Here is a 20617-nt window from a genome sequence, read left to right on the forward strand (position 1 = left end):
AGTAATAGTGCCCCTTCGACAGTCACGATAACCTGAGTTCCCCTATAACAATAAGTGCCCACCTAAGATTTAATAATGTCCTGAGTCTCCCCCCATGTAGAGCTCCGCTCTAACCAGTATGATGTTCTCCTATTCACGATATAATTCCCCCTCACTGTATAGTACCCCCACAAAGTATACTGACCCCTTAGTAGCCCCCAAGCTGATGGCTCCAACACTGTATGATGGCCTCCACACTATACAAAGACCCCACATTATCTCCCACACTGTATGATGGCCCCCACGCTGTTCAAAGAACCCACATTATCTCCCACACTGTATAAATAGCCTACATATAGTATAATGCACCAGATAGTCCTCAATATAGTATAATGCACTCCCCATAGTCCTTCGTATAGTATAATGCGCCCCTATAGGCAGAGTCTGTAGTAAAATGCTCCCCCCATTGACAGAGTCTGTAGTATAAAGCTCCCCCCCATAGGCAGAGTCTGTAGTATAATGCTCCCCCCCTCCTCATAGGCAGAGTCTGTGGTATAATGCCCCCCCATAGGCAGAGTCTGCAGTATAATGCCCCCCCCATAGGCAGAGTCTGTAGTATAATGCTCCCCCCTCCTCATAGGCAGAGTCTGTAGTATAATGCCCCCCCCTCCTCATAGGCAGAATCTGTAGTATAATGCCCCCCCCCCATCTCATAGGCAGAGTCTGTAGTGTAATGTGCCCCCCCTCCTCATAGGCAGAGTCTGTGGTATAATGCCCCCCCCCATCTCATAGGCAGCGTCTGTAGTATAATGCCCCACTTATAGGCAGAGTCTGTAGTAAAATGCACCCCCCATAGGCAGAGTCTGTAGTATAATGCTCCCCCTCTTATAGGCAGAGTCTGTAGTACAATGTCCCCCCCATAGGCAGAGTCTGTAGTATAATGCTCCCCCCCTCCTCATAGGCAGAGTCTGTAGTATAATGCCCCCCCATAGGCAGAGTGTGCAGTATAATGCCCCCCCATAGGCAGAGTCTGTAGTATAATGCTCCCCCCTCCTCATAGTCAGAGTCTGTAGTATAATCCCCCCCCCCTCCTCATAGGCAGAATCTGTAGTATAATGCCCCCCCATCTCATAGGCAGAGTCTGTAGTATAATGTGCCCCCCCTCCTCATAGGCAGAGTCTGTGATATAATGCCCCCCCCATCTCATAGGCAGCGTCTGTAGTATAATGCCCCACCTATAGGCAGAGTCTGTAGTAAAATGCACCCCCCATAGGCAGAGTCTGTAGTATAATGCTCCCCCTCTTATAGGCAGAGTCTGTAGTACAATGTCCCCCCATAGGCAGAGTCTGTAGTCTACTGCTCTCCCCTGCTCATAAACAGAGTCTGTAGTATAATGCCCCCCATAGGCAGAGTCTGTAGTAGAATGCCCCCCCATAGACAGAGGCTTTAGTATAATGCTCCCCCCCTCCCCATAGACATGCTGTAGTATAATGCCCCCCCTCCCCATAGGCAGAGTCTTTAGTATAATGCCCCCCCTCTCTGTGGGCAGAGTCTTTAGGATAATGCTCCCCCATAGGCAGAGTCTGTAGTATAATGCACCTCCCCCTTCCCATAGGCAGAGTCTGTAATATAATGCCGCCCCCCACCCGGCAAAAAATAAATAAACAGTACTCATCTCTCCTCCTGGTTCCCTCGCTGCTCAGAGCACCCAGCACGCACACATCTTCAGCACAGCGGGCTGGGCGCCAAGTGATGATGTCAGAGACGTCAGTCACAGAAGGGACTAATGGGAGAGAGATCTGCGCTCCCTCTCTCATCAGTAAACTTGCAGCGGTGGCGGGCAGTGGGGCCCGATGCTGGCACCAGGGGCATGCTAGATACAGTTACACTGGCGTAGCCCTGGATGGGCCCCCTAAGAGCGAGGGGCCCGGGGCCACCGCCCCCTTTGCCCCCCTGGTAGCTTGATACTGTGGCAGAGGGAAGCATGAAGTGCTCTAAAATTTCCTGGTAGACGGCTGCGCTGACTTTTGTGTTGAAAAAACACAGTGGACCTACACCAGCAGATGACACGGCTCCCCAAACCATCACTGATTGTGGAAACTTCACACTAGACCTCAAGCAGCTTGGATTGTGGCCTCTCCACTCTTCTTCCAGACTCTGGGACCTTGATTTCAAATGAAAATTGGAACTCTGGACATCTGTCAAGCCAGCAGTCTTCATCATGATTGTCATGATTGTGGAGCCTACTAAAACAGACTAAGGGACCTTTTTAAATGCTTAGGAAGTCTTTGCAGGTGTTTTTTGTTAATTATTTTAATTTACTGAGTTAATGACTTTTGTGTTTTCATTGGCTATAAGCCATAATCATCAACATTAACAGAAATAAACACTTGAAATAGATCACTGTGTTTGTAATGACTCTATATAATATATGAGGTTCACTTTTTGCATTGAAGAACTGAAATAAATTAACTTTTTGATGATATTCTAATTTTGTGAGATGCACCTATATGTTATGGCCTTGTAAATTAGAGTGTCTATCTTCATGGGGTGCACTTAAATAGTGCTGGGCAGCCCGTGTTCTTGCCTCAGCAGCGAATTTAGCTATCCAGGGAATCTAGTCACTTTATGTGTATATCAGTTCTGACATTATGTTGCTTGCATTTGAATCCTGTCTCTTTTTTATTGTTTGATAACTGCACTGTCTGCTAGTGATTTAATGTATTTGCTCTAGTTTCAATTTGCAATGCATTATGGGAAAGTTCCAAGAGCATTGTGAGACAGTTCTTGTTGCATTGTGGTCCTGTTCTTGTCACAGTTTGGGCAGCGACCATTATTTCCTCTTCTCTTCTGATGGAGAAGTTCCCTTATCACTCATCTTGTAAAGTGGCACAGAGCGGTAGTCGTGACTGAACGTCGGTCTGATTTCGCTCTGGCACTTTACAGACAATGGGTGTCCCAGTCCCAGTGTGCTCTAGGGTGTGGGGTGCAGCACACTCTCTTGTAGGCCGCAGGCCTCCACTGCCTTCAGGCTTCTGTCCTCAGAAGCCGCCGCACACAATTTAGGGAACACGAAGTTCTTTGTAACAGTCAAACATATACTTGACAGTTCAAGTTCATCAGGTGGGTACAGATGGGATAAGGCACAGCAATTCACATTATCCTCCTTCTTAGCATAACTCCTCTTCAGCCCTGTTGCTAGCTCATCCTGTATTTCTCGTCCACCTCTGCAGTGCACCCGGGACTGGCCTTCAACTTCCATCTATGCAGGTCCCTGTCCATCTTCCTTTGTACTTCAGAGCACACAAAGTGTCCGGCAGCTCCTATGCCAGACCTTAGGCTCTGGACGTGACTGGAGCGACTGCTCTGGATCCCAGTAATGCCTCCCACTGCCTGGAACATTGAGTACTATATACTGTGGGTACGGAAAGCATTCAGACCCCTTTACATCTTTCACTCTTTGTTTCATTGCAGCCATTTGGTAAATTCTAAAAAGTTCATTTTTTCTTCTCATTAAAGTACACTGTGCACCCCATCTTGACTGAAAAAAAACAGAAATGTAGAAATTTTTGCAAATTTATTGAAAAAGGAAAACTGAAATATCACATGGTCATAAGTATTCAGACCCTTTGCTCATATTTAAGTCACATGCTGTCCATTTCTTGTGATCCTCCTTGAGATGGTTCTACTCTTTCATTGGAGCCCAGCTGTGTTTAATTAAACTGATAGGACTTGATTTGGAAAGGCACACACCTGTCTATATCCCCGGTCCTCGCTTCACACTTGCCGTCGGGAGATCAGCGGCCCTAGCCATTGATCTCCCGACGGTAGCCGCATGGAGGTCAGCGGCGCCGCCGGTCGCGGTACTTCTGCTGCGAGCAGCCGGGAGATGAGCGGCTAGCGCCGGTCATCTCCCGGCTGCATCGCCGCTGACCTCCGTGCGGCAGATGAGCTGCTAACGGCCGCCATCTTTTTCTGAAATCCCGCGTCGCTGATTGGCCGCGGCTGGACCAATCAACGACGCAGGATTTCCTGGACAGAAGGACAGACAGACAGACGGGATAAGACGATTATATACAGTACAGACCAAAAGTTTGGACACACCTTCTCATTTCAAGATTTTTCTGTATTTTCATGACTATGAAAATTGTACATTCACACTGAAGGCATCAAAACTATGAATTAACACATGTGGAATTATATACTTAACAAAAAAGTGTGAAACAACTGAAAATATGTCTTATATTCTAGGTTCTTCAAAGTAGCCACCTTTTGCTTTGATGACTGCTTTGCACACTCTTGGCATTCTCTTGATGAGCTTCAAGAGGTAGTCAATGGAAATGGTCTTCCAACAATCTTGAAGGAGTTCCCAGAGATGCTTAGCACTTGTTGGCCCTTTTGCCTTCACTCTGCGGTCCAGCTCACCCCAAATCATCTCGATTGGGTTCAGGTCTGGTGACTGTGGAGGCCAGGTCATCTGGCGTAGCACCCCATCATTCTCCTTCTTGGTCAAATAGCCCTTACACAGCCTGGAGGTGTGTTTGGGGTCATTGTCCTATTGAAAAATAAATGATGGTCCAACTAAACGCAAACCGGATGGAATAGCATGCCGCTGCAAGATGCTGTTGTAGCCATGCTGGTTCAGTATGCCTTCAATTTTGAATAAATCCCCAACAGTGTCACCAGCAAAGCACCCCCACACCATCACACCTCCTCCTCCATGCTTCTCGGTGGGAACCAGACATGTAGAGTCCATCCGTTCACCTTTTCTGCATCGCACAAAGACACGGTGGTTGGAACCAAAGATCTCAAATTTAGACTCATCAGACCAAAGCACAGATTTCCACTGGTCTAATGTCCATTCCTTGTGTTCTTTAGCCCAAATAAGTCTCTTCTGCTTGTTGCCTGTCCTTAGCAGTGGTTTCCTAGCAGCTATTTTACCATGAAGGCCTGCTGCACAAAGTCTCCTCTTAACAGTTGTTGAAGAGATGTGTCTGCTGCTAGAACTCTGTGTGGCATTGACCTGGTCTCTAATCTGAGCTGCTGTTAACCTGCGATTTCTGAGGCTGGTGACTCGGATAAACTTATCCTCAGAAGCAGAGGTGACTCTTGGTCTTCCTTTCCTGGGGCAGTCCTCATGTGAGCCAGTTTCTTGCAGCGCTTGATGGTTTTTGCATCTGCACTTGGGGACACTTTCAAAGTTTTACCAATTTTTTGCATTGACTGACCTTCATTTCTTAAAGTAATGATGGCCACTCATTTTTCTTTACTTAGCTGCTTTTTTCTTGCCATAATACAAATTCTAACAGTCTATTTAGTAGGACTATCAGCTGTGTATCCACCAGACTTCTGCACAACACAGCTGATGATCCGAACCCCATTTATAAGGCAAGAACTCCCACTTATTAAACCTGACAGGGCACACCTGTGAAGTGAAAACCATTTCCGGTGACTACCTCTTGAAGCTCATCAAGAGAATGCCAAGAGTGTGCAAAGCAGTCATCAAAGCAAAAGGTGGCTACTTTGAAGAACCTAGAATATAAGACATATTTTCAGTTGTTTCACACTTTTTTTGTTAAGTATATAATTCCACATGTGTTAATTCATAGTTTTGATGCCTTCAGTGTGAATGTACAATTTTCATAGTCATGAAAATACAGAAAAATCTTTAAATGAGAAGGTGTGTCCAAACTTTTGGTCTGTACTGTATATTAGATGATGACCCCACAGACCCTTTACACAGCATTATGTTTCCACAGCTCCTTGTATACAGTATGATTCCCTCATTGTTCCCTAAATACAGTATGATGTGCTCACAGCTCCATATACACCGTATGATGTCCCCACACATGCAGATACACAATATGATACCTATACACAATATGATGCCCCTACATCTCCCTATACACAATATGATGCCCCTACATCTCCCTCCATCTGAACAAGTCTCTCCAGCTTCAGAAAGATTATGGACGCATCACATTTTTTTTTACGGACAGGGAAAAAAGTGCCCTATTTTTATGGACTGTCCAAGAATTTCTGGACAGTTGGCTACCCTGCTATTAGTTCCACTGGGGTGGCAGCCTAGGTGGATGCTGGAAGCACAACCGTCTCTCCCTAAGATTCGGAGAGGGAAGGCCACCGAGTCCTGACCCTTGCTGTGGCCTTTTCGTTGAGAGGGATGGTTTATTGAGGGCCCATATATACACACAGTCATGGCCGGAAGTGTTTAGCAACCTTGAGATTGTTCCAGAAAGTGAAGTATTTCTCCCAGAAAATTATTACAATTACACATGTTTTGTTATACATTTGTTATAATATTTATTTCCTTTGTGTGTATTGAAACAGCACAAAAAAATGGGAAAAAAAGGCAAATTGGACATAATTTCACACAAAACTCCAAAAATGGGCCGGACAAAATTGTTGGCACTTTTCCAAAATTGTGGAAAAACAACTTTGCTTCAAGCATGTGATGCTCGTTAAAACTCACCTGTGGCAAGTAACAGTCGTGGGTAATATGAAAGTCATACCTGAGACCAGATAAAAAGTGGAGAAGATAGATAGATATGAGATTGATAGATAGATAGATATGAGATAGATAGATGGATATGTTGCACCCCAGGGGTCTGGTTACCACTGTAATAGAAATATTATGTCTGAGAGCAAGTGGGAGGTTTCCTGGTTCGGAGCCCTTAAACATGCAACACCTCCTGTCCCAGACCAGATAGGGGAGGAACCTGCCCTATATAAACTGGATCTGGGGCGGGGTTAGTGAAGTCAGAGCCTGGAGTTAGTTCCAGACACAGGGAAAGTAACAGCGAGGAGCTCTGTAGGAGCAGGAGCTGAAGACCAGGGACTTGAGCTAAGCGGAGTTCGTCCTGGCTGAAGACTCTGAGAACCGGACACAGGAGTCCGAGGTTGCGGGGACTTATATATACCCAGCAGCAGAAACCCGCCGGCAGGGGATTTCAAGTCCTCTGGCCATAGAAGCCCGGAGGCTCAGTCACGAGCAAGGGACCAGCACTGCAATCGAGGAGCGGGGGCTATCAGAAGGCCCCAAGTCACCAGCCATACAGGTGAGCACCACACGGAACACTCAGGGACGTGGGCTACTTCCACTCGCTTACAGCAAGGTAGCCAGGAAGAGTGCAGATAGTCGGGGAGGCCTACAACTCCACCTGGCCAGGGGAACTCCAGTTTTCTCACAGACTGACCAGGCCTCTTATGCTAGCCAGTACTCCCGGGAGGGTCTGCCTTATCACCATCAGTAAAGACCCTGAACTGCACTGCAAAGCCTCTGAGTCGTTCCTGCTGCGCTCGTGTACCATCACTCCTATCATCCACACTCACTAGCCTGAGGCTATACTCCTCCCGTGGGGAGTTATACTACACTCTGCTGCCCTCACAACATCAGCCTCAGAGGTCTGCTCAGCAGCGGCGGTTCTTATTGACCGCAATCCACGGGTGGCGTAGTCGGACATTGCATTATACTGATACAGAGACTGCCACAATATTGGTCTGGCCACCCTGAGCCACGGGACCAGGTCGCCACAACTACTCCCAGCATTGCCCTGAAGTCCGGTCCCGGGTGCCCCATGGCCCAGGGGGCGCGTCATATAGATAATAGATAGATGATAGATAGTCCTATGATATGAGATAGAGGTCGTTATAGACAGGTTTATACACTCTCTCCCGAAGTCGGTAAAATCCTGGGTTGCCCAGGGAGATCCCTATAATGCTGATGACTTGGTGGGGTTGGTGGAAAGATACCAGGCGGTTGAGAGTCCGTTGGGAAAACAAGGGGTCGTAGCCTCTCAATACTGGGGTTCCCAAAAGGTGGCGGACACCCAAAAGAAGGGAGCTAGCGCCACACCTGGGGGGCATCCTAGAGTTCAGGAGGGGTCTGAGTTGCTGCCCAAGGTCCCACCCCATAATATAGTGTGTTGGAGATGTCATACCCCTGGCCATATTGCCTCCCGGTGTCCCATAACCTCTGAACCAATGGACTGTAACATGGGCCGGCGTTGCTCTTATTTTGCCTACCCCGCCTGCAGCGCAGTTCGTCAACATGGCGAGGGCCCTCAGGCATGCTCAGTGTCAGTTAACGGGGCACAAGTCTCTGGACTATTGGTCTCAGGAAGTTTGGTGACCCTGATAAGGGCCACACTCCCTCATCGGCTGGTTTCTGGGAAGGTGGTGGGTGTCCGGTGTATCAATGGGGACGCTAAGAACTATCCTGTGGCCCAGGTGGATGTAAACACAGACTGTGGCACCACATCTCATGAAGTGGCGGTCGTTAAGGACCTATTGCATCCCATAATAATTGGACGTTACTTTGCATTATTCTGGGAAATGTGGGGGAAAGCGGGGACACCTGGTTGCTTGGACGACAGCCAGATCGCCCCTAAGGAAACTTACCCGCAGAACATAGTAGATGAGTTTCCCATGTGTGTGCTGGTGGGCAATGAGGCTGAAGTAGCATCCCCTGAGTCCAATATCCCTGAGCTTTAGGTGTCCGAGGGAAACTTTGGAACTGCCCAACTCAGGGATTTAACTCTGAAAGGGGCCTTTGAAAATGTTACTGTGTTAAATGGGGTGCCTCAGGAACCGGGGGCTGACACTCGGTTCCCTCATTTTGCTGTGAATGGGGATTTGCTGTACAGAATAACCAAGCCAAGGGGTGAGGTAATAGAACAGTTGCTGGTGCCAGGGCCCTATAGACGCAGGGTGTTAGACATGGCTCATTCTCATGTGTTGGGTGGTCACCTGGGTGCAGACAAGATTCAAGAACGGATCCTCCAAAGATTCTACTGGCCAGGTTGCTATAGAGATATATAGAGTTATTGTCGTTCCTGCCCCACATGCCAGATAACCTCCCCAGTGGCCCACTTCCGCAGTCCCCTAGTGCCACTACCAGTCATCGAGGTTCCATTCGAACGCATAGCAATGGATCTAGTGGGGCCTCTGGTCAAGTCCGCCCAAGTGCATCAGTATATCCTGGTGGTATTAGATTATGCTACATGGTATCTGGAGGCCGTACCACTACGAAACTCCTCCACCAGGTGTATAGCCCGGGAGTTAGTCCACATGTTTTCAAGAACTGGGTTGCCTAACGAGATCCTAACAGACCAAGGAACTCCATTTATGTCGAAGGTCATGAGGGAATTGTGCAAGACACTGCAGATTGCACAACTGAGAACCTCCGTGTACTCTCCCCAGACGGACGGACTGGTAGAGAGGTTTAACAAAACCTTGAAAGCAATGTTGAGGAAAGCAGTGGAAAAGGATGGCCGAGACTGGGACTATATGTTGTTCGCCATGAGGGAAGTTCCCAAAGCTTCCACAGGTTTCTCCCCGTTTGAACCACTCTATGGACGACACCCTCAGGACTCCTGGAGGTGGAGAAAGAGTCCTGGGAAGCTGAGACCACTCCCTATAGGAGAGTGGTGGAGCACGTTGCCCAGATGCAAGAGAGGATTGCCCATGTGATGCCCATTGTGAGGGAGCACCTCCTTAAGGCACAAGAGGCACAGTCCAGGGTGTATAATAGGTCGGCCAGGGTGAGATCGTTCAACCCAGGAGATCGAGTGCTTGTGCTAGTCCCACAGTGGAGACAAGTTCATGGCCAAGTGGCAGGACCCCTATGAGGTGGTAGAGAAAGTGGGGGAAGTCAACTTTAAGATCCACCAACCAGGGAAGAGGAAGCCCTACCAAATTTACCATGTTAACTTGATTAAGCCATGGCAAGATAGAGAGCCTGCGGAAGCTCCCTGTTTAATGGCTGAGGCTGAGGCCGATGTGAAAGAGGTCAAGGTGGCAGAGTCACTGTCACATGCCCAAAAGCAACAGTGCAAAGAGTTGTTACAGCGAAATAAAGACATGTTTTCGGAGTTGCCAGGACTCACTCAGGTCATAGAGCATGAGGTTCTCACAGAGCCTCATGTTCGCGTCAATCTAAAACCATACCGGATCCCCGAAGCCCGCAGAGAGGTGATCTCTAAAGAAGTAAGGCGGATGCTAAACCTGGGAGTCATTGAAGAGTCCAAAAGTGGATGGTCCAGTCCTATAGTCTTAGTGCCGAAACCAGATGGAGAATGGCGGTTTTGCAACGACTATAGGAAGCTGAACGAGGTCTCAAAGTTCGACGCCTACCCAATGCCTAGGGTAGATGAGCTTATCGAAAGGCTAGGACCCGCTCGGTACATCACCACTCTGGACCTCACCAAAGGATATTGGCAAATTCCCCTGTCCAAAGAGGCTAAGGAGAAGACAGCCTTCTCGACGCCAATACGTCAGGATGCCGTTTGGGTTGAAGGGAGCTCCGGCCACCTTCCAGAGAGCCATGGACCGGATCTTAGCACCCCACAAACAGTATGCAGCGGCCTACCTAGATGCCATCGTCATATTTAGCCAGGACTGGGAAAGTCATCTGGACAAAGTTCAAGCCATACTTGATGCCCTAAGGAAGGCGGGCTTTACTATCAACCCGAAGAAATGTGCCATGGGGATGGAGGAAGCCAAGTACCTAGGGTACGTGGTTGGTAGAGGGGAAATAAAACCACAAATAAATAAGGTCGAGGCGATCTTGAACTGGCCACAGCCCCTCTCGAAGAAGCAGGTCATGGCGTTTCTAGGCATTGTGGGCTACTATCGAAGATTTGTCCCTAACTTTGCCCTGATAGCAGCCCCACTGATGGATCTTCTGAAAGGGATGAAGTCAGCTATGGCCAAGTGGTCCCCGGAAGCAGAAGTGACCTGCCAGGAATTGAAACTGGTCCTCTGTAAACAACCAGTCTTGGTGGCACCCAGCTTCTCCAAGGAGTTTGTGGTCCAGATGGATGCATCGGATGTCGGGCTGGGAGCAGTCTTGTCCCAGGAGATTAACGGAGAAGAACACCCTGTAAAATACCTCAGTCTGAAGCTCTCCGCTTGTGAGAAGGACTACTCCATTGTAGAAAAAGAATGTTTGGCCATTAAGTGGGCGTTAAACACTCTGAGGTATTACCTATTAGGCAGAAGGTTCAGGTTAGTGTCAGACCATGCCCCATTGAGGTGGATGCGAGAAAAGAAGGGAAACAATGCCAGAGTGACTAGGTGGTTCCTGGCTCTACAAGATTTTAGTTTCCGGGTAGAGCATAGGCCTGGGAAACAACATGGGAATGCCGCTGCCTTGTCAAGGGTTTATTGTATGGTGACAGAAGGTGCCAAGCCCTACGGCTTTGGACAGAGGGGGGGTGTATGTAAGGTTGCTGCCGGACAGATCGTGGACGGGAGGTATGTGTCCTCGAAGTGCCATGCTTCGGTGATGTAGGATCCGGAGAAGCAGGCTCCAGCACACATAGTGCTGAGAGGAATTTAATGAGTCCGGATTACAGGGCCGGGTTTTATGAGCAGCTGAAAGAGCACCTGTGGCACCTAACAGGTGTTGGCAATAACTAAATCACACTTGCAGCCAGTTAACATGGATTAAAGTTGACTCAACTTCTGTCCTGTGTCCTTGTGTGTACCACATTGAGCATGGAGAAAAGAAAGAAGACCAAAGAACTGTTTGCGGACTTGTGAAACCAAATTGTGAGGAAGCATGAGCAATCTGAAGGCTACAAGTCCGTCTCCAAAGACCTGAATGTTCCTGTGTCTTCCGTGCGCAGTGTCATCAAGAAGTTTAAAGCCCATGGCACTGTGGCTAACCTCCCTACATGTGGACGGAAAAGAAAAATTGACGAGAGATTTCAACGCAAGATTGTGCGGATGGTGGATAAAGAACCTCGACTAACATCCAAACAAGTTCAAGCTGCCCTGCAGTCCGAGGCTACAACAGTGTCAACCCGTACTATCCGTCGGCGTCTGAATGAAAAGGGACTGTATGGTAGGATACCCAGGAAGACCCCACTTCTTAACCCGAGACATAAAAAAGCCAGGCTGGAGTTTGCCAAAACTTACCTGATAAAGCCTAAAACTGGAAGTGCATTGAGGTGAAGGTGAAGAGGTATTGGGAATCCTGCAGAAAATACCTGTGTGAATTGCGTGAAGAGGTATTGGGAATCCTGCAGAAAATACCTGTGTGAATTGCATGAAGAGGTATTGGGAATCCTGCAGAAAATACCTGTGTGAATTGCAGTGAGTGCTGCATTGTGATCTGCTGAGTGCTTTTCTACCTGTTTAGATTTATTGGGCTTTTTAAAATCTATTTTCTCACTACAGTTTTAGTTTCTTAGTTTACTACCTGTGTATTTAAGGGTTAACTACATTGCACTAAAATCCTGAGGTGTAGATTTACTCACAAGGGGTTAATTAAGGGGAAGGGGTCATAATTAAGGGTTTATAAGGGGCAGCTGGTTGGGCATAAAGTCCTTTGGAAGTGCATTGAGGTGAAGGGTACATTGCTGGAAAAGGAAAAAAAAAAAAAAAAAACACTTTAAATCTCTTAGTTTGCGAGTGTGAACGAGCTGCGTGTGTCCGGAGCGTAAGTGCGAACGAAAGTAAGTGTGTGACTTGTTTTTCAGTGACTTTGGATTCAGGGAGTTTGGAAGGGAGGACTTAGGACTGAATTGCTGACTGTATTTCATTCTTTCTTTACTTTACTTTTTACTTAATTAATCCACCTGACCTACTTAGCTGATTCCCCCGTCCATACTTGATACTTAATTGATCCCCCGTCCATACTTAACTGATCCCCCGCCGATATCTAATTGATACACTTGCACATCCCTAATTGATCCCCGTCCATACACCTATATATAAATAATTGTGTTTTGTACTTGTATATATATACTGACTGTATCCCCATATTTAGAATGACGTCCATGTTGGACGGAGCCGTGCAGTGTACATCTTGCGCAATGTATGCATTCCGTGAGCACCCGCTCGAGGATCCATACTGCTGCGAGAGATGTGAGCATATCGTGCACTTGGAAGCCCAAATTCTGGATCTAAGTGCTCAGATAGCGGTACTGAGGAGCATCGACAACATAGAACGGAGTTTGCTGCTCACCGAGCAGACACTCAATGGGTCAATACTGGGGGTGGAGCATAGAGGGGAAGTGCAGGCTGAACAGGCAGGGAGCTGGATAACAGTAAGGAGGGATAGAGGGAAGAAGTATAGGAAGGCTGGTTCAGAACCGGCATTATTGGAGCACGACAGATCCTCTGACCGCCGGGGGAGTGTATGCTCCAGTAATGAGGGGGAGGGGGGAAGTGTAGGGCAGGCAAGACAGGTTCTGGTAGTGGGTGACTCTATTATTAGGGGGACAGACAGGGCAATCTGTCACAAAGACCGGGATCGCCGAACGGTGTGCTGCCTCCCTGGCGCTCGAGTCCGGCACATCGCGGATCGGGTTGACAGGTTACTGGGTGGGGCTGGCGAAGACCCAGTGGTCATGGTCCACATCGGCACCAATGACAAAGTGAGTGGTAGATGGAGGGTCCTTAAAAATTATTTCAGGGACCTAGGTAGGAAGCTTAGGGCAAGGACCTCCAAGGTAGTTTTCTCAGAAATACTACCAATCCCGCGAGCCACACAGGAGCGCCAACAGGAGGTTAGGGAGGTGAATAAGTGGCTAAAGAGTTGGTGCAAGGCAGAAGGGTTTGGGTTCATGGAGAACTGGGCCGACTTCGCGGTCGGCTACAGGCTCTACCGTAGGGACGGGCTGCACCTCAATGGGGAGGGTGCAGCGGTGCTGGGGAAGAAGATGGCTAATAGGTTGGAGGAGTTTTTAAACTAGAGACGGGGGGGGGAAACCAAGGAAATAGGTGGGATGTGAGGCAAGCAAGGGGGAAGGGGAGAAGTGAATATAATGAGGGTGGAGAGGGGGGTGGGGATAGTACAGTTAGATCGTTAGAGAAGAATAGGATGCTAAATAACCACAAAGTTTTATCTTGCATGCTGACCAACGCAAGAAGCCTGACCAATAAGGCGGATGAGCTGCGGGCGCTTATATGGGAGGAGAGGTATGACATCGTAGGTATAACAGAGACTTGGCTAGACGATAGCTACGACTGGGCGGTAAATTTATTAGATTATAGTTTATTTAGAAGGGACCGGAAACAGGGGAAAGGCGGAGGAGTCTGCTTATATGTAAAGTCATGTCTAAAACCCAGACTAAGGGAAGATATAGGAGAGGGAGAAGAGGGGGTCGAGTCCATGTGGGTAGAGATAGAGGGAACTAAAAATAATAATAAAATATTACTGGGGGTCTGCTATAAGCCACCCAATATAACAGAGGAGAATGAGAAACTGCTATTAGGACAAATAGACAAAGTAGCAAAACATAATGAAGTGATTGTAATGGGGGATTTCAACTACCCGGATATTGACTGGGAAACAGAAACCTGTAGATCTCAGAAAGGAAAAAGGTTCTTGAAAAATATTAAGGATAATTATCTCTCCCAACTAGTGCAGGAACCAACGAGAGGGAAGGCCGTGTTAGACTTAATATTGACTAATAGGCCTGATAGAATAACTGAGGTACAGATAGGGGGGCACCTAGGTAATAGCGACCATAATATTATCGACTTCAAAATGCCCTTCAGTAGGGTTATCAATAAGGGAACAACAAAAACATTAAACTTTAGGAGGGCAAAGTTTGATCAGCTGAAAGAAAGCCTTCAACTTATTGACTGGGACAAAGTTCTTAATCAAAGGAATACGAATAGTAAATGGGAAACCTTCAAAAGAATTCTGAATACTCAGTGCGAGAGGTATATACCGTATGGGAATAAAAGGGCCAGAAATAAGAGGAAACCAATATGGTTGAACAAGAACGTAAAAGGGGCGTTAAATAGCAAAAAAGAGGCATTCAAGAGATTAAAACAGGAAAACAGTAAGGAGGCACTAATGTGTTACAAGGAAAAAACGAGAACCTGCAAAAAACAAATAAAAATAGCGAAGGAGGAAACAGAGAGACGTATTGCTAGGGAAAGTAGATCAAATCCCAAACTGTTCTTTACGTATATAAATAGTCAAAGGATTAAATCGGATAATATTGGACCGATAAAAAGTGAGGAAGGCAAAATCATAGAGAAAGATGAGGATAAAGCTAATCTATTAAATAATTTTTTTCCGACAACTTTCACAAAGGAAATCGAACTAACAGGAGAAATGAGAAGTGACAAACTTAATCCTCCACTAAGTATGACAAATCTAACCCAAGCTGGGGTACAGAAACGCCTCAGTAACATTAAAATAAACAAATCACCAGGACCTGATGGCATACACCCACGGGTACTAAGGGAACTAAGTAATGTGATAGACAGACCGTTATATCTTATATTTAAGGACTCTGTTGAGACTGGGTCTGTGCCACTTGATTGGCGACAGGCGAATGTAGTGCCAATATTCAAAAAGGGAGCGAAAAGTGACGCCGGAAACTATCGGCCGGTGAGTCTGACGTCCGTTGTGGGCAAAATTTTTGAAAGCTTCATTAAAGAGGCAATTATGGAGCATCTTGATGCTAATAATCTTTTAATCCCGAACCAACATGGATTCATGAGGAATCGCTCCTGCCAAACAAACCTGATTGACTTCTACGAGGAGGTTAGCTCTCGAGTAGATCAGGGGGAACCAGTGGATGTCGTGTATCTCGACTTCTCAAAAGCTTTCGATAGCGTGCCACATAATAGGTTGGTATACAAAATGAGAATGATGGGGCTGGGGGAAAATGTCTGCAAGTGGGTAGCTAACTGGCTAAAGGATAGAAGGCAGAGGGTGGTTATAAATGGAATATACTCAGATTGGGTAAGCGTCACTAGTGGGGTACCACAGGGGTCTGTACTAGGCCCAATGTTATTTAATATCTTTATTAACGACATAGTCAACGGGATAAATAGTAAAATATCAATATTTGCAGATGACACAAAGTTATGTAAAACAATTAATACAAAAGAGGACAGTGCAGACCTACAGAGGGATTTGGATAAGCTGGGTAGGTGGAGCATTAAATGGCAAATGAGGTTTAACGAGGAGAAATGTAAGGTCATACATATGGGAAGGAAAAATGGAAGTCACCAGTACTCACTGAATGGGAAATCATTGGGGAATTCAGAGATGGAGAAGGACTTGGGCATCTTGATTGATGGCAAACTAAATTGGAGTGCCCAAAGTCAGGCCGCTGCTGTAAGGGCAAACAGGGTAATGGGATGTATCAGAAGAGGTATAGCTGCAAAGGATGAGAACATTGTTCTTCCACTGTACAAAGCACTGGTCAGTCCACACTTGGAATACTGTGCTCAGTTATGGGCCCCAATATATAGAAAGGATATAAATGAGCTTGAAAAGGTACAAAGGAGGGCAACAAAATTAATAAAGGGAATGGAGGGACTGCAATACCCAGAGAGGTTGGCAAAACTAGGACTATTCAGCCTGGAAAAGAGAAGGTTGAGGGGGGACATAATAAATGTGTACAAATATGTTAGGGGACAGTATAGAGACCTTGCCAGGGATTTGTTCAAAAGGAGGGATATTACAGTAACAAGAGGGCATTCACTAAGACTGGAAGAGAAAAGGTTTCAGCACCAGCATAGGAAGGGGTTCTTTACGGTAAGAGCAGTGAGAATATGGAATTCACTGAGTGAGGAGACGGTGATGTCAGATTCACTACACCAGTTCAAGCGGGGACTGGATGCATTTCTAGATACCAGGCAGATTTCAGCATATACTTAAAAATAAAATAAAATAGTAAGTTGATACAGGGATTTATTCTGACTGCTGGTTTCAGAGTCAGGAGGGAATTTTTCCTCAGGTGAAGATTGGCCAAATCATTTGGGGTTTTTGCCCTCCTCTGGATCAACTTTAGCAATTACAGAACTAACAGGTCGAACTTGATGGACGCAAGTCTTTATTCGGCTTTTACTAACTATGTTTACAAACTATGTTACTATGTTTTGGAAGAATGTTCTCTGGTCAGATGAGACAAAAGTCGAGCTTTTTGGGAAAAACCATCAACATAGAGTGTACAGGAAAAAAAAAGAGGCATTCAAAGAAAAGAACATGGTCCCTACAGTCAAACATGGCGGAGGTTCCCTGATGTTTTGGGGTTGCTTTGCTGCCTCTGGCACTGGACTGCTTGACCGTGTGCATGGCATTATGAAGTCTGAAGACTACCAACAAATTTTGCAGCATAATGTAGGGCCCAGTGTGAGAAAGCTGGGTCGCCCTTAGAGGTCATGGGTCTTCCAGCAGGACAATGACCCAAAACACACTTCCAAAAGCACTATAAAATGGTTTTAGAGAAAGCACTGGAGACTTCTAAGGTGGCCAGCAATGAGTCCAGACCTGAATCCCATAGAACACCTGTGGAGAGATCACAAAATGGCAGTTTGGAGAAGGCACCCTTCAAATATCAGGGACCTGGAGCAGTTTGCCAAAGAAGAATGGTCTACGATTCCAGCAGAGCATTGTAAGAAACTCATTGATGGTTACCGGAAGCGGTTGTTCGCAGTTATTTTGGCTAAAGGTTGTGCAACCAAGTATTAGGCTGAGGGTGCCAATACTTTTGTCTGGCCCATTTTTGGAGTTTTGTGTGAAATGATCAAGGTTTTGATTTTTGCTTCATTCTCTTTTGTATTTTTTCCTTGCAAGCAAATTAAATGAAGATAATAATACCAAAGAATTTGTGATTGCAATCATTTTCAGGAAGAAACTGAGTATTATCTGATAGAATTGCAGGGGTGCCAATACTTTTGGCCACCACTGTAATAAGTGAGCTGTCATTTATTCATAAGACGTTCTATTCTTCAGAGCTGAGACTGTAAAATAAAAAGTGAACAATAAAATATCTGATGACTGTTCTTTCACTGTGAGTAAGAAACAGATAATAAAATTAAAGGAAAAAATAACTGAGGGGAGAACCCTGCAGGTTTATTGTCCTTCTATAGCTGTATGGTGGCAGGATGGTGACACTGCTGGAGTCCTGGTGAGGATCTGCATGATATTCATTTCTGTTGACTTTTTATTGCCAACATATTCTGCAGTGATGTACATATAGTCCCTGCCCACAATGCGGAACACATGAGGGACAATTTCATATTAAGCCAAGTAACCTATGATGTCAAGGTCTCATATTTACAAGGTGCTTATTGGCAATCTGAGCCGGCGAATGGCTCTGTGTCCGTATATTCGCTATATACTGCCCGCAATATCTTGTAGAAAGCTCACAGTGACTAAAATGTATAAATAGTTCTCTTTGGAGAATTTAATTAGATCCATTCATACCTTACCTTATAATGAGGACTTAAAGGGCTTTTATAACTAGGTAAAACAAGCTTAACGGGACTGTCCAGGACTTATATATTAATGACCGATTTTAGGATAAGTCATCAACAGGGTGGGACTGGGCTGGCGGGGTACCCTTCTGCAGAGGAGAGGGGGAGAAGAGAATGAAAAAATAAAAAACCTGCGGTTTTAAGGGGCACGGGCCCTTTAAAAGCGCAGGCACAGTGTATGCAGGGACGCGCTCACGCGGCGTTCATTACCTGAACCGCCGTGACACACGTCCCAGTGAAGCAGCTGAAGCTGCGCGTCTCCCTTCCCCGGCCGGCGTATGACGTCATCGTCATGCGCCTGCAGTGAAGGAGGCGCGCAACTCAGCCGCCGGAGAAGGAGGACACCGCACGGGAGAGCAGGAAGGTAAGAGGTGTCTGTGTGTGTGTCTGTGTGTATATGAGTGGATGCAGAATGGGATGGGCCCCTGGCTGGACACACAAGGGGGGGCCCGGTTAGACACACAAGGGGGGACCCTGGCTGGACACACAAGGGGGGGACCGGATGGACACACAAGGGGGGCCTTGCTGGACACACAAGGGGGAGCCCTGGCTGGACACACAAGGGGGAACCCTGGCTGGACACACAAGGGGGAGCCCTGGCTGGACACACAAGGAGAAGCCCTGGCTGGACACACAAGGGGGAGCCCTGACTGGACACACAAGGGGGAGCCCTGGCTGGACACAAAAGGAGGGAGCTGGATGGACACACAAGGGGGAACCCTGGCTGGACCCACAAGGGGGAGCCCTGGCTGGACACACAAGGGGAAGCCCTGACTGGACACACAAGAGGGAACCCTGGCTGGACACACAAGGGGGAACCCTGGCTGGACACACAAGGGGGAACACTGGCTGGACACACAAGGGTGAGAGCCTGGCTGGACACACAAGGGGGAACCCTGGCTGGACACACAAGGGGGGGAGCCTGGCTGGACACATAAGGGGGAGCCTGGCTGGACACATGGGAAAGGGTGGGCAGGATGGCTATATGGTGGGGCAGGCTGGACACATGGAGGCCAGGATGGATATATGAGGGGGATGGATATATGGCGGGCCGGATATATGGGGGGCGGGGCAGGCTGGACACATGATGGCCAGGATGGATATGTGGGGGGCAGGCTGGACACATGGGGGGCTAGGATAGGTATGTGGGGGGGCAGGCTCGATACACGTGGGCTAGGATAAATATATGGAGGGGCCACGCTGGACATATGGGGGCCAGTATGGATATATGGGGAGGTGTCAGGATGGATATATGCAGGGGGAAGGGCAGGATGGATATATGAGGGGGCAGGCTGGACACATGGAGGCCAGGATGGATATATGGGGGGCAGGCTGGAAACATGGAGGCCAGGATGGATATATTGGGGGGGGCAGGCTGGACACATGGAGGCCAGGATGGTTATGTAGGGGGGGCATGCTGGACACATGGAGGCCAGGATGGATATATGGGGGGGCAGGCTTGACACATGGGGCTTTAGGACAGATATATGGGAGGGGGCAGGCTGGACACATGGAGGCCAGGACAGATATATGGGGGGCAGGCTGGAAACATGGAGGCCAGGATGGATATGTGGGGGGGCAGGCTGGACACATGGAGGCCAGGATGGATATATGGGGGGAACAGGAGGGCCACATGGGGGACTAGGATGGGTATATGGGAGGGGGCAGGCTCGATACACGTGGGCTAGGATAAATATATGGAGGGGTCACACTGGACATATGGGGGCCAGAAGGGATATATGGGGGGTGTCAGGATGAATATATGCAGGGAAGGGGGGGCCAGGATGGATATATGGGGGTGCCAGGCTGAACAAGGGACTTAATTACTGTTTGGTGCCAGATTGAGGAACATACTTTATTAGTTTATGGTGGCCAGTGAGGAACATTATTATTTTAGAGTCCAATTAGAGACATTATTACTTCTGTAATATAATTTACTTTTTAGGAAATTGTTTTCCATGGGATAGGACAAAAGTGGGCTCCTGTTACTGTGCAGGGCGGCACTATCTCGCTTTTTTTCTTCAACTGGTGTAGCGTAGAAGTCGGGGGGTGGAGTGGGAATATTCCCTAGAAGAGATCAGTTATTGATAACTGTGTGTTATTTTCTGCAGAGATGATTCCTGGCTGGAAGAAGTGATGGCCGTCTGTGCCAGATGAAGAAGAAAAGCGGAGATGAAGGACTTCACCTAGAGACGTCACTGGTGAGTCAGTGTATTACATGTGACTCGCCCCCTGGGCCGTGGGGCACTCGGATCCGTGCAATAGGGAGACGATGGGGGTAGTAGTGGCGACCCGGTTCTGTGGCTCAGGGTGGTCAGGCCAATGGTAGTCTGCTATGTTCTGCTGATAATGTCCGACTACGCCACCCGTGGATTGCGGT

The sequence above is a fragment of the Phyllobates terribilis genome, unplaced genomic scaffold (assembly GCF_046119375.1).
Source record: "Phyllobates terribilis strain yellow unplaced genomic scaffold, ASM4611937v1 Scaffold_38__1_contigs__length_12584779, whole genome shotgun sequence".
NCBI classification, from domain to species: domain Eukaryota; kingdom Metazoa; phylum Chordata; class Amphibia; order Anura; family Dendrobatidae; genus Phyllobates; species Phyllobates terribilis.